Source organism: Dendrobates tinctorius, unplaced genomic scaffold, assembly GCF_039654945.1.
Source record: "Dendrobates tinctorius isolate UK_male_01 unplaced genomic scaffold, ASM3965494v1 ptg000097l, whole genome shotgun sequence".
Classification (NCBI taxonomy): domain Eukaryota; kingdom Metazoa; phylum Chordata; class Amphibia; order Anura; family Dendrobatidae; genus Dendrobates; species Dendrobates tinctorius.
In genome coordinates, this window is record NW_027361765.1 from 11,996,679 (window position 1) to 12,014,284 (window position 17,606).

At 42.9% G+C, this 17,606-nt stretch overlaps 1 protein-coding gene across 1 annotated transcript in view; it reads left to right on the forward strand.

Moving 5' to 3' along the window:
- Positions 1 to 17,606, forward strand: part of LOC141098915 (cysteine repeat modular protein 2-like) — a 408,915-nt gene that overhangs the window by 138,362 nt on the left and 252,947 nt on the right. The window lies entirely within an intron of this gene.

Below are 17,606 nucleotides of genomic sequence, written 5' to 3' on the forward strand. Positions count from 1 at the left end.
GTATGTAGTATGCATGTAGCATGCAGTATGTATGTAGCATGCATGTAGTATATATGTAGTATGTATGTAGCATGTAGTATGTATGTAGCATGCATGTAGTATATATGTAGTATGTATGTAGCATGTAGTATGTATGTAGCATGCATGTAGCATGCATGTAGTATGTATGTAGTATATATGTAGTATGTATGTAGCATGTAGTATGTATGTAGCATGCATGTAGTATATATGTAGTATGTATGTAGCATGTAGTATGTATGTGGCATGCATGTAGTATATATGTAGTATGTATGTAGCATGTAGTATGTATGTAGCATGCATGTAGCATGCATGTAGTATGTATGTAGTATATATGTAGTATGTATGTAGCATGTAGTATGTATGTAGCATGCATGTAGTATATATGTAGTATGTATGTAGCATGTAGTATGTATGTAGCATGCATGTAGTATATATGTAGTATGTATGTAGCATGTAGTATGTATGTAGCATGCATGTAGTATGTATGTAGTATGTATGTAGTATATATGTAGTATGTATGTAGCATGTAGTATGTATGTAGCATGCATATAGTATATATGTAGTATGTATGTAGCATGCATGTAGTATGTATGTAGCATGCATGTAGTATATATGTAGTATGTATGTAGCATGTAGTATGTATGTAGCATGCATGTAGTATGTATGTAGTATGTATGTAGTATGTATGTAGTATGTATGTAGTATATATGTGTTATGTATGTAGTATGTATGTAGTATGTATGTAGCATGTAGTATGCATGTAGTATGTATGTAGTATTTTTTTTTTTTTTTTTAACATTTAACACATTAGCCGGATGATGGGACTACTACTGTCCCATCATTGGCTAATGTGTCAATCACTGTCATGGTAGCAGGCATCGCCAGATGGGACTTGTAGTCCCATCGGACGATGCTTGCACAGACCCCCGGACATCAGCACAGCCCCCCGGCAGGCCGGCACAGCCCCCCGGCAGGCCGGTACAGACCCCCACAGGGTGCACAGACCACCGGCAGGCGGGGACAGCCCCCCGGCAGGCCGGTACAGACCCCCACAGGGTGCACAGACCACCGGCAGGCCGGCACAGCCCCCCGGCAGGCCGGTACAGACCCCGGGCAGTCCACACAGCCCCCCGGCAGGCCGGCAGAGACCCCCGGAAGGCCCGAAATGACGGCGCATCATGATGCGCACACACCGCGCATCATGATGACGTCAGGCTGTCAATCAACTTTGAACTTCCGATTCCGATGCCGACTTCCGATATTGAAAAAATATCGGAAGTCGGTATCGGAATTCCGATACAGCAAGTATCGGCCGATACCCGATACTTGCGGTATCGGAATGCTCAACACTAAGTGATGGAGTGGCAATAATAAAGAGCTGTATGCTGCAAAGAACTTACAGCTCTCCTGTCACTCAGGGCAGGGACTTGCGGCATGAGCTGGAGGAGTCACTGCACTTACAGATAGGATTCTTCACCGCAACTTCTTTCTGGAGTTAACTCCACCTCCCTGCTCTGTCAGGAACAAGGGAGACCAGCAAAATCATAGACATTCTCACCTTGCCCAGAGGCTCGGTTTGGATATGGATGCTGGTGCTGAGTTTCAGGTATTGAGCGGAGCTAACAGCGCCCTGGCGAACAGGGCAGGGACTCCCAGCGCACATCGGAGGGCAAACTTATAAAATCAGCAAGGGATCAAATACTTATTTGCCCCACTGTATGCAAAATAAATAATAGAGAATGCACCCTAGGGAACACCTATGCACCTAATAGTGGAAAAATTTAATTCCTTAATAGACTAATACAAAAACTAAAAAAAATACAAAAGGGATATTTAATATTATTCTTAGACTTTAATACTATTTTGGATAAAAATTAGATACTACATCTAACTCAAGATAACTCAAGTTACAAGATCTTTACACTTAAGTTTTGTTTTATCAGCAAGTTCTTATCTGATGTTTTCAGATGTCTCAATGTCAAAAGAATACACATATTTTTCCGCTAGGCATTCAACATTTACCAGAATAGACTTAGTCTTGGCCCCAATTCACAAAACTTTGAAAGTACAACTGGGAAAAAATCTTGGTCTAATCACGGCCCAGTCCTTTTGTCCATTAAATCATTAGATAATCTCAATAACTCTAACAAAAGAGACTGTTAGTCAATGTGCCTCTAAGAAGCAGCTGTACTGTTATAAAGCCTGTGCTTAAAAGAATTGTACTAAATGTGCTGTAGCATTAAACTACACTGTTCATAAGGTCTCTATTAGTTGCATCTGTGTGAGCAAGTGGATCCATCTTATGCCCGAGGAAGCTGCGGTACATGGTCACCCTGAGTAACGGTTCCCCCAGAGCTCCAAAGAATTCATGAGACCTATTCCGGTGTGGTGTGTGGACCTAGTGGTGTGCATGTAACAGTAGCTTATTTCTATTGAAACTGGCTTTGTATAAAGCTAAAATATTAAGAAAGAAAAATATTACTTTAATAAAAATGTAAAACATGAATTTTCCCCATATACAATATGGAGTGCTCATAAAACAGTACTGAGACGAGTCCTAATTCACCTCAATTGCCAATATAAAAACAAATTAAAGAGAGAATCCAATTGGTTATATAGGAAATAATTAAGGAAAAAGTAAAAAAAAAACATCCACTCTGATTCACTTGAAAATACTCAAATTGAGAGCCGAACTCAAACTCTTACTAGTGGATGACTATGATTATATATTACAAACAATTAAAATAAATCACTACTTCTCTTACAAGAAGATGACCAACCTAATGGCCAATAAAATAAAAAAAAACAAAGAAAACAAGAATTACATGTACAGAAAAAGATGAAGTAACTCATTCCTATCCACAGGACATCTCTGATGCATTTGCATCCTACTATTCAGATCTATATAACTTTAAAAATGACAAAATCACACCTCAACCTGATGAACAAATTATTAATCAATTCCTCACCAAGATACAGCTCCCAACACTGAATAGCTAACAATTGGCTCATTTAAACTTACATTTTAGAGTAGAAGTCATATCTGTCGTAAATAAGTTAAAGCGAACCTGTCATCAGGATTTTGCTAAATAAACTATAAGCACTGTCAGGTTGGCGCCGATATACTGATTAAAATGATACCTGGGTTGATGAACTCCATCTTGTGGTTGTTGTTTAATCTGTATTTGCAGTTTTCAGTTAATGAGATTTTTGTGCTCTGGGGCGGCCTGTGAGCAGTCGTTTTTTGGTGCTCTGTTCTTATATTGATCCTTATGGGCTTAAATGACAGGTCACTGAACCTTCAGTGACCTTCCTCTTTGTCTTTTTTCCCAAAGACCCCAATATGAACTGCGTAAGCACAGTTTTTAAAACAGGAGGCAGATACCAACCTGACAGTGCCTGTAGTATACTTAGCAAAATCCTGATTACAGTTTCGCTTTAAAAGAAAATAAATCTCATGGGCAGGATGGATTTACAAACTAATTTTATCACCAATATAATAATCGTCAAACCTCTCCACTAATTGAAATATTTAACTATGCAATGAAACAAACAATTTTCCCTAAAGAAATACTTCAAGCCACTGTAACAGTAATACCCCAAACAGTGATTCCACAAAAATACCTAATTATAGAACAATTTAATTATTAAATAGATTTAAAAATGTATTCTAAGCTAATGGCACAAAGATTATCAAACATTTTCCCTGATCTGATTCACTCACATCATGTGGAATTTTCCCTGATAGCCACGGAGCAAGAAATATCCTAAATCTAATCTCCCTGACAGAAAAAAATAAAGCTCCCTCACTATTATTTTCAATGAATTCTGAAAAGTCTTTTGATCAGATCCATTGGGGATAAACAGATCAGATCCATTGGGGAAATAAGTATTTGATCCCTTGCTGAGGGAATTTTGCAATAATAAGGGGAAAACCAGCATATATCAAACAAACAAAATATATACAGTGGGGGAAATAAGTATTTGATCCCTTGCTAATTTTGTAAGTTTGCCCACTGACAAAGACATGAACAGGCTATAATTTTAAAGGTAGGTTAATTTTATCATTGAGAGCCAGAATATCAAAAATAAAATCCAGAAAATCACATTGTTTAAATTATATAAATTTATTTGCATTTTGCAGTGAGAAATAAGTATTTGATCCCTTACCAACCAATAAGAGTTCTGACTCCTACAGACCAGTTAGACGCTCCTAATCAACTTGTTACCTGCATTAAAGACAGCTGTCTTACATAGTCACCTTTATAAAAGACTCCTGACCACAGACTCAATTAATCAGTTAGACTCTAATCTTTACAATATGAGCAAGACCAAAGAGCTTTATACTGTAAAGAAGTCAGGGACAAGATCATAGACCTGCACAAAGTTGGAATGGGCTCCAAAACCATATTTAAGGCACTGGGTGAGAAGGAGACAACCATTGGTGCAATAGTAAGAGAAGGGAAGAAATACAAAATGACTGTCAATCAACATCGATCTGGGGCACCATGAAAAATCTCACCTCGTAGGGTATCCTTGGTCATGTGGAAGGTGAGAGATCAGCCTAAAATTACACAGGGGTAACTTGTTAATGATCTCACATCAGCTGGGACCACAGTCACCAAGAAATCCATTGGTAACACATTAGGCCGTAAAGGTTTAAAATCCTGAAGTGCCCTTAAGGTCCCCCTGCTCAAGAAGGCACATGTACAGGCTCATTTGAAGTTTGCCAATGAAAACTTGGATGATTCTGGGAGTGATTGGGAGAAGGTGCTGTGGTCAGATGAGACAAAAATTGAGGTCTTTGGCATTAACTCAACTCGCCGTGTTTGGAGAAAGAGAAATGCTGCCTATGACCCAAAGAACACTGTCTCCACTGTCAAGCATGGAGGTCGAAACATTATGTTTTGGTGGTGGTTCTTTGCTAAGAGACTACTTCACCGCATCAATGGGAGTATGGATGGAGACATGTAAAATCCCAAATGACAATGTCCTTCCCTCCACCAGGACATTAAAAATGGGTCGTTGCTGGGTCTTCCAGCAAGACAATGACCCAAAACATATAGCCAAGGCAACAAAGGAGTGTCTCAAAAAGAAGCACATTAAGGTTGTGGAGTGGCCTAGCCAGTCTCCAGACCTTAATCCCATAGAAAACTTATGGAGAGAGTTGAAGTTCTGAGTTGCCATGCGACAGCCTCAACATCTTCTTGATTTAGAGTTGATCTGCAAAGAGGAGTGGACCAAAATTCCTCCTGATATGTGTGCAAACCTCATCATCAACTACAAAAAACGTCTGACTGCTGTGCTTGCCAACAAGGGTTTTGCCACCAAGTATTAAGTCTTGTTTGCCAGAGGAATCAAATACTTATTTCTCACTTCAAAATGCAAATAAATTTATATAATTTATACAATGTGATTTTCTGGATTTTATGTTTAATATTCTATCTCTCAATGTTAAAATTAACCTACCCTTAAAATTATAGACTGTTCTCATCTTTGTCAGTGGGCAAACTTACAAAATCAGCAAGGGATCAAATACTTATTTTCCCCACTGTATATATTTTGTTTGTTTGATATATGCTGGTTTTCCTCTTCACTTATTATTGCAAAATTCCCTCGATAAAATTAATTTGATGAAAAATATTAAAATTTGAGAGTCCTCAGTAGCTGATACCTTTTAATGGCTATGATGAAGAACAACAGAGATCCCACAGCTATCACAAATTTGTCAAGAAAAGACAGCAGGGGAATCGCATAGATATCCCGACTGGTACCAACTTGTCAGGTAACAACACTCCGCCTCCTCCAATCATTAGGGCAATAATGCAATTGACTAACGAGTGATGGACAAGGCCACGGCTGTTTTCACTACTAGGCCAGATATTGGGGAACTCCCAGTGAACGTTTAGTATATACACATCTGATTCCAACTCATGGAATATATATAAAATCCCTGATACGGTCGCTGCCAATCTCCACAATAAGAAAAGGAACTAGCTGCCACCACTAATAGTTTAAACATGCTGATTGGATACCCATTACAGACAGCGTATGACTTCAGGATTGCGGTTTATAGAGCAAGAGGAATGAAGCTATTACATTTTGTATATTTAATATGAAAAGTAGTGTTTATAAAAATATACGAAGATGTTACAAAATGGACAAAACAATACAGTATATACAATCACAAAAAAAAAAAATAAAGCGATAACAAAAGAACGAAACCTTGATCGAGTGTTGACGGAACCACTCCTTTTTAGGTAGACTGTACAGCACCACAGCGAACTGTGTGTTCCAGGACTGACAGTTAAAAAACTCAAAATCTGCTTTTAGTGAATAAAAAACATGCCCACATACCTTTCTTCAGTGAGCTCAAATGGGGGCTGTTCATGGGATGTGGCTACAGTCCAAAAAATTTACAGATCTCTAGCTTTCAGGATATTTTCACCCCAGGAGGTCTAATTAAGGATATATTAATGTCATATTTCCTATTATGATTTTAGCTTTCAATAGATGGGAAACATGGCAAATAATGTATGTTACATAGTAACATAGTAACATAGTTATTAAGGTTGAAGGAGAAGACTTTAAGTCCATCTAGTTCAACCCATATCCTATCCTAACTTGCCCTAAGATGTGGGGTGGGGAATGTTTTTTCTGCCAAGGGCCATTTGGATACTTATACCATACTTCGGGGGCCGTACAAACTCCGCCCACAAAGTACATCCTGACTCTGACACTGGAGTCAGGACATAATCTTTCATTGCATGCCCTTCAGTGTTCAGTAGTGAACACTGTGTATGTGCTAACAGAGAAAGAAGAAATTAATGAGCTGGTTGCAATCAAAATACAGCTCCCTGCCCAAGAATTCGCTCCCTGAGAATCTGCTCAAGGGCCGGATAAAAGGTCATCGAGGGCTCTAAATGGCCCTGGGGCCTGAGGTTCCCCATCCCTGATCTAGAGGAAGGCAAAAAAAAAAAAACCCATGTGGCAAACAGTAAGCTTCACATTGGGATAAAAATTCCTTCCTGACTCCACATACGGCAATCAGACTAGCTCCCTGGATCAACGCAATATTAAGGAAACCAGTGTATATACCCTGTAATATTATACTTTTCAAGAAAGGCATCCAGACCCTTCTTAAATTTTAGTATGGAATCACTCATTACAACATCATATGGCAGAGAGTACCATAGTCTCACTGCTCTTACAGTAAAGACTCCGCGTCTGTGAGTATGCTTAAACCTTCTTTCCTCCAGATGTAGAGGATGCCCCCTTGTCCACGTCACAGGTCTAAGAGTAAAAAGATCATTAGAAAGGCCTTTGTACTGTCCCCGCATATATTTATACATTGTAATAAGATCACCCCTAAGCCTTCGATTTTCCAAACTAAATAATCCCAATTGTAATAACCTGTCTTGTTATTGTAGACCCCCAGTTCCCTAATTACTTTGGTCGCTCTTCTCTGCTCCAGTTCAGCTATGTCTTTCTTACACACCGGAGACCAGATCTGTACATAGTATTCCAAGTGTGGTCGCACTAGTGACTTATATAGAGGTAAAATTATGTTCTCCTCATGAGCATCTATGCCTCTTTTAATGCATCCCATTATTTTTTTGCCTTTACAACAGCTGCATGACACTGGCCACTAAATGTGAGTTTGTCATCCACCCATACACATAGGTTTTTTTCAGTGACCGTTTTGCCCAGTGTTTTACAATTAAGCACTGTCAGATTTTATTTTGAGACTTGATGTGGGGACAACCCAGTGAGGTATGTCAATGTGTTACATTCACCACTTTATCACAATGCTGGAAATATATTTGCTATAACAGTATGCACCCTTGCTGTGCATGAAATCCCTATATCCCTAATTTGGAAAGGGGAACAAATAAACTCAATGTAGTCCATTTACAGTTCCGTGACATAGGAAGGCAAGGACCATAGTTTGTTGCCTCCCATATTGTTCTGCAAGCTGGGAATGGAATTTGTGTCTGCAATCCAACAGATAACCCACTTTAATTACCTGTTTGCAGCAGGGGGACGCAGCTGAATAGGAAAATGTAGAGGTTAATAGAGTGCTAGCTGTCACGTCGCCGTCAGACTCGGGGCCTGCTGTTCCGCCCTCAGCCACTAGGAAGCGACGGACTGTCACGCCGCCCTCGGGCTCAGGGCCTGCTGTCCAGGCCTCGGCCACCAGGAGGCGCCGGACTGACATGTCGTCGTCGAACTCGGGGCCTGCTGTTCCGCCCACAGCCACTAGGAGGCGCCGTGGCTCGCACCCGAGTGATGGCGGCAACAGTGAAAGGGCTTCTGCGCAGGCGTCTAGTGGACGCAGACTCCGCTCCTCTGTCAGTCATGAAGGGGTTGGTGCATCGTCATCAGGTCTGGTCCTGGGGGCGGTCCTGATGACATCATCAGCCCGGGAGCCTGTGAGGGATGACCTGATCCCTCAAAAACCTTGGGACTGGGCTTGCAAGCCGCCAGATATATTCTTGGTTCCCCTGCGTGTTACTGTGTGAATTGCTATAGTTGACTGACTCTGACCTTGGCCTGGACTTCTGACTCTGCTTCTGCCTAACGATTCTGTACCTCTGCTGCCCTCCTGGTTTATGACTCTGACCTTGGCCTGGACTTCTGACTCTGCTTCTGCCTAACGATTCTGTACCTCAGCTGCCCTCCTGGTTCATGACTCTGACCTTGGCCTGAATCTGACTCTGCTACTGTCTACTGTTTTTGTACCTTGCTGCCCGACTGGTTTAGACCCGGATACCACTACGTTTTTGTCCTGTTTTGGAACACCTTTCTGGCGACCGTCCTGCTCTGGCCACTGCTCCTATTCAGACAGCGCCTCCTGGGCTCTGCTATAAATCCAGATCCCTGTATAGGGGTAAAGGGTATCAGTGTTTCTCGGGGTGTTGGCTGGCTGCAGCCCAGACCGCAGACGGACGTCACATTATATCCGGCCATAAAAAAAAACCTTGCTTTTTGTGTATATGTCCATCTTACATAAAAGCAGTCTCCTGAATTTTTTTTTTTCCTCTTTCTTCTTCTGACTGAGCTGATTTCCTGGCCTAACACCTGCTCCAGAGCACAGCCTGAAGGAACACTCCCATCTTCCTACACCAGCATGCTGCAGCCTGGAAGCTTCAAGGGAAATGCTGAGCGTCAGAAATCCACATTTCTGGGACGTTGGCCTCTGGGCAGCTCTGGTCGTGCTGGCCCAGAGGCTCAGGTATTGCCCACAAATGCGGCTAAACTTTTGTTACCCGTCTCTCTCTCGTTTTCTAATAAAACTCTGTGTGTGAAGTCTTATGTGGATTGTGGTTCCGCAGGCAACTTCATGGATTTTTTGCTTGCAAAAAATCTTGGTGTACCTCTGCTAAAACTTAATGCCTCTATTCAGACCACTGCGATTAATGGTACATCCATTATCCAGGGTGGAGTGGAATTTGTTGCTACAGACATTGCTATGTCAGTGGGGGCATTACACAACGAACAGATGTCATTTTTTGTTTTACATAATTTATCTAATCCAGTTGTGTTAGGCATGCCATGGTTGCACCAGCATAATCCGGTTATTGACTGGCGCATAGGTGATATCGTGCGCTGGAGTCCACGGTGTCAGAATCACTGTATGTCACTGTCAGTGAACCAAATTAAAATTAAAAACCCCTCCATTCCATATGTGTTCAGAGATTATGAAGATGTCTTCTCCATAGTGGAGTCTGAGAAACTACCTCCTCATAGAGAGTACGACTGTCCTATAGACTTGGTCCCAGGTGCCCGTCTCCCTAAGGGGAGAATATTCAACCTCTCTGGTCCGGAGCGTGTAGCCATGAATGACTACATAGCAGACAGTCTACGTAAAGGCTTTATTAGACCTTCCACCTCACCTGTAGGAGCTGGGTTTTTCTTTGTAGAAAAAAAAGATGGTGGACTCAGACCATGCATTGATTATCGTGAGCTGAACGCAATTACTGTAAAAAATCAGTACCCGCTCCCACGCATTCCTGATCTGTTTAATCAGCTACTGGGAGCCCACTGGTTTACTAAACTTGACCTCCGGGGGGCATGTAATCTGGTCCGCATAAGAAGCGGTGATGAATGGAAAACGGCCTTTAATACACCTCTTGGTCACTTTGAGTACCTTGTAATGCCGTTCGGACTCAGTAACGCACCTGCCGTATTTCAACACTTTGTCAATGATATTTTCAGAGACATTTGTGGGGTGTATGTCGTCGTGTATCTTGATGACATTTTGATTTATTCTGCTGACCCTGTGACACATGCTCAACACGTCCGTTAGGTACTGCAGAGACTGCGAAAAAACTCTTTGTTTGCGAAACTAGAAAAATGTGTTTTTTTTGCCGAAGAGGTACAGTTCTTAGGATACATGGTCTCAGGCAAGGGGTTTCGCATGGACCCTGCCAAAATTCAACCTATTAAGGCTTGGGTGCAACCCAAATCGCTGTAAGCGCTGCAGCGATTTTTGGGATTTGCGAATTATTACCGCAAGTTTATCAGGGGTTTCTCTGAGATTGCCAAGCCACTCACGGACCTTACCCGAAAAGGGGCTGATGTGGCTAATTGGAATCCTGAGGCTATTCGGGCTTTTTCCACACTAAAAGATTGCTTCGTGGCCAACCCGGTTCTGATTCAACCGGACTTAGACTGCCTGTTTATTGTAGAAGTTGATGCCTCCGAAGTCGGAGTGGGAGCAGTGCTATCACAAGGCACTGCATCCCTCACTCAGCTTCGCCCATGTGCGTTTTTCTCCTGCAAATTCTCTGCCACGGAGAGAAACTATGACATCGGTAATCGGGAAATATTGGCGATCAAATGGGCCTTCGAGGAATGGCGCCACTTCCTCGAAGGTGCCAAACACAAGGTCTCTGTTATTACAGACCACAAAAACCTAACCTACCTAGAGTCAGCTAAAAGACTAAATCCCAGGCAGGCCAGGTGGGCCTTGCTTTTCTCCAGGTTTGATTTTTTAATCACCTTTCGCCCCGGTACTAAAAATGTGAGGGCAGATGCCCTCTCTCGCAGTTTTTGCCCCACACAGACCGAGGACTGTGAACCAGTCCCGATATTGGCTAATGGAATCGTCGTGTCGGCAGTGTCTTTGGACCTTCTGGAGGAGATCCGTAGGACTTCAGAGCAAGTTCCTGACAGTACGCCCCCCAAAAAATTGTTCGTTCCGGCTAACCTTCGTCTGCAGGTTCTAAAAGAATCACACGACTCTGTCCTGGCAGGCCATCCGGGTCTCAATAATACCACCAGGCTGGTAACTAGGAACTTTTGGTGGCCGACAGTGGTCAAGGACTGTAAGGACTATGCTTCAGCGTGTGAAGTCTGTGCCCGCGCCAAGTCCCTCCATAGTCGCCCTGCCGGCTGGCTTCAGTCCTTGCCCACCCGAGAGTCCATGGACCCATATCTCCATGGATTTCATTACAGACCTGCCGCCATCAGATGGGAAAACTTGTATCTGGGTGGTGGTAGACAGGTTCTGCAAGCAGTGCCATTTTATTCCCCTGTCTGGGTTGCCTAACTCTGAAACTTTAAGTAAGTTGTTCGTTCTGCACATTGTACGTCTGCACAGCGTTCCGGCAAATATTGTGTCCGACAGGGGTACCCAGTTTGTCTCGAAGTTCTGGAGGGCATTCTGTAGACGCATTGGTGTGGAGTTGTCCTTCTCCTCGGCATACCATCCCAAAACTAATGGTCAAACTGAGCGTACTAACCAAGCTCTGGAACAATACCTCCGCTGTTATGTGTCAGGACATCAGACCGATTGGGTGGAACATCTGTCATTGGCTGAGTTCGCCCTCAATAATCGATATCAAGACTCCATTAAAGCTACCCCTTTTTTTTGTAACCTTGGACTACATCCGTGCTTTCGGTCGTTTTCGGCCAGGATGTCGGAGCTCCCTGGGGTTGAGCAAAATATACATCGGCTAAAAACGATTTGGTCTGAGGTTAATTCAAATTTGAAAGGGGCTCAGGTTAGACAGGCATCGGCTGCAAATAGACGACGATCTAAGGGGCCGCACCTGGGAGTTGGCGACAAGGTTTGGCTCTCTACAAAAAACATCAAGCTTAAGGTACCGTCCGCCAAACTAGGTCCCAGGTTCATCGGCCCATACGAAATTATCGAGGTGGTTAACCCAGTAGCCTTCCGCTTAAAACTTCCACAGTCATTCAAATGCCTAACGTATTCCACAGGTCTCTCCTCAAACCTTATCATTCTCCCATTCACCCTGTTCAGTCCCCTCCTCCTCCTGTTTCGGTCAGGGGAGCTCTGGAGTATGAAGTCCAGGGTATCCTTGACTCCCGCCTTGTGAGGGGCTCAGTACAGTATCTGGTACACTGGAAGGGCTACGGCCCAGAGGAAAGGTCCTGGGTTCCTGCGGGGAACGTCCATGCCAAGGCATTAAATAGGAGATTTCATCTCCTTCACCCTGACAAACCGGGTTTTGAGGGTCCGGAGGCCCCTCCTGGAGAGGGGGGTACTGTCACGTCGCCGTCAGACTCGGGGCCTGCTGTTCCTCCCTCAGCCACTAGGAGGCGACGGACTGTCACGCCGCCCTCGGGCTCAGGGCCTGCTGTCCAGGCCTCGGCCACCAGGAGGCGCCGGACTGACATGTCGTCGTCGTACTCGGGGCCTGCTGTTCCGCCCTCAGCTACTAGGAGGCGCCGTGGCTCGCGCCCGAGTGATGGCGGCAACAGTGAAAGGGCTTCTGCGCAGGCGTCTAGTGGACGCAGACTCCGCTCCTCTGTCAGTCATGAAGGGGTTGGTGCATCGTCATCAGGTCTGGTCCTGGGGGCGGTCCTGATGACATCATCAGCCCGGAAGCCTGTGAGGGATGACCTGATCCCTCAAATACCTTGGGACTGGGTTTGCAAGCCGCCGGATATATTCTTGGTTTCCCTGCGTGTTACTGTGTGAATTGCTATAGTTGACTGACTCTGACCTTGGCCTGGACTTCTGACTCTGCTTCGGCCTAACGATTCTGTACCTCTGCTGCCCTCCTGGTTTATGACTCTGACCTTGGCCTGGACTTCTGATTCTGCTTCTGCCTAACGATTCTGTACCTCTGCTGCCCTCCTGGTTTATGACTCTGACCTTGGCCTGGACTTCTGACTCTGCTTCTGCCTAACGATTCTGTACCTCAGCTGCCTTCGGGGGCCTGTAGGGAGCTGACTTCCTCACTGCCTGCAAAGCGCAGGCATGAGGAAGTCTGCAGAACTGCCTGTGACAGATTGCTGATCTGTCACAGTGATCTGTGATGTGACAGATCAGCGATCTGTCACAGGACAGTGATGTCCCACCTGGGGCAAGGTAATAAAGTAAAAAAAAAAAAAAAGTGTTAAAAATAATTTTAAAAAAAATCGCTAAATAAATTAGTAAAAAAAAAAAAAAAATATTCCCCAATAAATCCATTTTTCCAAAATAAAAAAAAAACAATAAAAGTACACATATTTGGTATCGCCGCGTCCGTAGCGACCCGCCCTATAAAACTGTCCCATTAGTTAACCCCTTTAGCGAACCCCTTTAAAAAATAAAAATAAAAAACGAAGCAAAAAATAATGATTTATTATCATACCACCGAACAAAAAGTGCAATAATGCGCGATCAAAAAGACGCATATAAATATCCATGGTACCGCTGAAAACGTCATCTTGTCCCACAAAAAACGAGCTGCCATACAGCATCATCCGCAAAAAAATAGGTATAGCTCGCAGAATAAGGCGATACAAAAATAATTATTTTTTATATATAATTGTTTTCATTGCAAAAAACCGACAAAACATAAAAAACCCACCTAAATGAGGTATCGCTGTAACCGTACTGACCCGAAGAATAAAACCGCTTTATCAATTTTATCGCACGCAGAACGACGTAAGCGCACCACCCAAAAGAAATTCATGAAACGCTGGTTTTTGTTCATTCTGCGTCCCAAAAATCGGAATAAAAAGCGATCAAAAAATGTCACGTGCCCGAAAATGGTACCAATGAAAACGTCAACTCGTCCCGCAAAAAATAAGACCACACATGACTCGGTGGGTCAAAATACGGAAAAATTATGGCTCACAATATGTGGTGATGCAAAAACTATTTTTACAATGAAAAGCGTCTTTTAGCGTCTGACAGCCGCCAAACATAAAAACCCGCCATAAATAGAAAATCAAACCCCCCGTTATCACCCCCCTAGTTAGGGAAAAATAATAAAACTAAAAGAAAATGTATTTATTTCCATTTTCCCATTAGGGTTAGGGTTAGGGCTAGGGTTAGGGTTAGGGTTAGCGCTAGGGTTAGGGTTAGGGTTAGGGCTAGGGTTAGGGCTAGGGTTAGGGCTAGTGTTAGGGTTAGGGTTAGGGCTAGAGTTAGGGCTCAGATTAGGGTTAGGAGTGTGTTGGGGTTGGAGTTATAATTGGGGGGTTTCCACTGTTTGGGCACATCAGGTGCTCTCCAAAGGCAACATGGCGTCTGATCTCAATTCCAGTTAATTCTGCGTTGAAAAAGTCAAATGGTGCTCCTTCCCTTCCAAGCTCTGCCATGCGCCCAAACAGTGTTTTACCCCCACATATGGGGTATCAGCCTACTCAGGACAAATTACAAAACAACTTTTGGGGTCCAATTTCACCTGTTACCCTTAGGAAAATAAAAAATTGGGGGCAAAAATATAATTTTTGCGGAAAAAAATTATTTTTTTTATTTTCACGCCCAGGCGTTATAAACTTCTGTGAAGCTCTTGGGGATTCAAAGTGCTCACCACACATCTAGATAAGTTCCGTGGGGGGTCTAGTTTCCAAAATGGGGTCACTTGTGGGGAGTTTCAATAGTTTAGGTACATCAGGGGCTCTCCAAACGCACATGACACCCGCAGACCAATCCATCAAAGTCTGCATTCCAAAACGTCACTACTTCCCTTCCGAGCCCTGACGTGTGCCCATACAGTAGTTTTCTCCCACATATAAGGTATCAGCGTACTCAGGACAAATTGGACAACAACTTTTGGGGTCCAATTTCTCCTGTTACCCTTGGGAAAATAAAAAAATGGGGACTAAAAGATGATGTTTGTTGAAAAAATACGATATTTTTATTTTCACGCCCGGTCGTTATAAACTTCTGTGAAGCACTGAGGGGATCAAAGTGCTCACCACACATCTAGATAAGTTCATTAGGGGGTCTAGTTTCCAAAATGGGGTCACTTGTGGGGGGTTTTCACTGTTTAGGTACATCAGGGGCTTTCCAAAAGCAACATGACACCCGCAGACCATGCCATCAAAGTCTGCATTCCAAGCCCCGACGTGTGCCCATACAGTATTTTTCTCCCACATATGAGGTATCAGCGTACTCAGGACAAATTGGACAACAACTTTTGGGGTCCAATTTCTCCTGTTACCCTTGGGAAAATAAAAAAATGGGGACTAAAAGATGATGTTTGTTGAAAAAATACGATATTTTTATTTTCACGCCCGGTCGTTATAAACTTCTGTGAAGCACTGAGGGGATCAAAGTGCTCACCACACAGCTAGATAAGTTCATTAGGGGGTCTAGTTTCCAAAATGGGGTCACTTGTGGGGGGTTTTCACTGTTTAGGTACATCAGGGGCTTTCCAAAAGCAACATGACACCCGCAGACCATGCCATCAAAGTCTGCATTCCAAGCCCCGACGTGTGCCCATACAGTATTTTTCTCCCACATATGAGGTATCAGCGTACTCAGGACAAATTGTACAACAACTTTTGGGGTCCAATTTCTCCTGTTACCCTTGGGAAAATAAAAAATTGGAGACTAATTGATCATGTTTGTGGAAAAAATAAGATTTTTTTATTTTCATGCCTGGGCATTATAAACTTCTGTGAAGCCCTTTGGGGTTCAATGTGCTCACACATCTAGATAAGTTCCTCAGGGGGTCTAGTTTCCAAAATGGTGTCATTTGTGGGGGGTTTCTACTGTTTTGGTACATCAGGGACTTTCCAAATGCGACATGGTGTCCGATCTCAATTCCAGCCAAAAACGTCAAATGGTGCTGCTTCCCTTCCAAGCTCTGCCATGCGCCCAAATAGTGGTTTACCCCCACATGTGGGGTATCAGCGCACTCAGGATAAATTGCACAATATCTTTTAGGGTCTTGTTACTCTTGGAAAAATAAGAATTGAGGGTGAAAAGATCATTTTTGTGGAAAAAATATGATTTATTAATTGTATGGCTGTATGTTATAAACTTCTGTGAAGCCCTTGGGGGGTTCAAAGTTCTCACCACACATCTAGATAAGTTCCTTGGGGGGTCTAGATTCCAAAATGGTGTCATTTGTGGGGGGTTTCCACTGTTTTGGTACATCGGGGTTTTCCAATCGCGACATGGTGTCCGATCTCAATTCTAGCCAAAAACGTCAAATGGCGCTGCTTCCCTTCCGAGCTCTGCTATGCGCCCAAATAGTCATTTACACCCACATATGGGGTATCAACGTACTCAGGACAAATTGCACAATAACTTTTAGGGTCCTGTTACCCTTGGAAAAATAAAAATTGGGGGTGAAAAGATAATTTTTGTGGAAAAAATATGATTTTTTCATTGTACCTCTGTACGTTATAAACTTCTGTGAAGGCCTTGTGGGTTCAAAGTTCTCACCACATATCTAGATAAGTTCCTTGGGGGGTCTAGTTTCCAAAATAGGGTCACTTGGGGGGGTTTCCACTGTTTAGTTACATCAGGGGCTCTCCAAACGCGACATGGCGTCCGATCTGAATTTCAGCCAATTTTGCATTGAAAAAGTCAAACGGTGCTCCTTCCCTACTGAGGTCTGCCATGCGCCGAAACAGTGGTTCCCCCCCACATATCAGGTATCAGCATACTCAGGACAAATTGCACAATAACCTTTGCAGTCCAATTTCTCCTGTTACCCTTGGTAAAATAAAGAAAATTGAACCTGAAGTATTTTTTTTGTGAAAAAAAGTTAAATGTTCATTTTTTTTAAATATTCAAAAAATTCCTGTGACGCACCTAAAGGGTTAATAAACTTCTTAAATATGGTTTTAAGCACCTTAAGGGGTGCAGTTTTTAGAATGGTGTCTCTTTTGGGTATTTTCTATCATATAGACCCCTCAAAGTGGCTTCAAATGTGATGTGGTCCCTAAAAATAAAATGGTGTTGCAAAAATGAGAAATCGCTGGTCAATTTTTAACCCTTATAACTCCCTAACAAAAAAAAATTTTGGTTCCAAAATTGTGCTGATGTAAAATAAACATGTGGGAAATGTTATTTATTAATTTTTTTGTGTGCCGTATCGCTGTGATTTAAGGGCATAAAAATTCAAAGTTGGAAAATTGCGAAATTTTCAAAATTTTTGCCAAATTTCCATTTTTTTCACAAATAAACGCAAGTTATTTGAATGAAATTTTACCACTAACATGAAGTACAATATGTCACGAGAAAACAATGTCAGAATCACCGGGATCCATGGAAGCGTTTCAGAGTTATGACCTCATAAATGGACAGTGGTCAGAATTGTAAAAATTGGCCCGGGAGTTAACGTGCAAACCACCCTTGGTAGTGAAGGGGTTAACAGGCA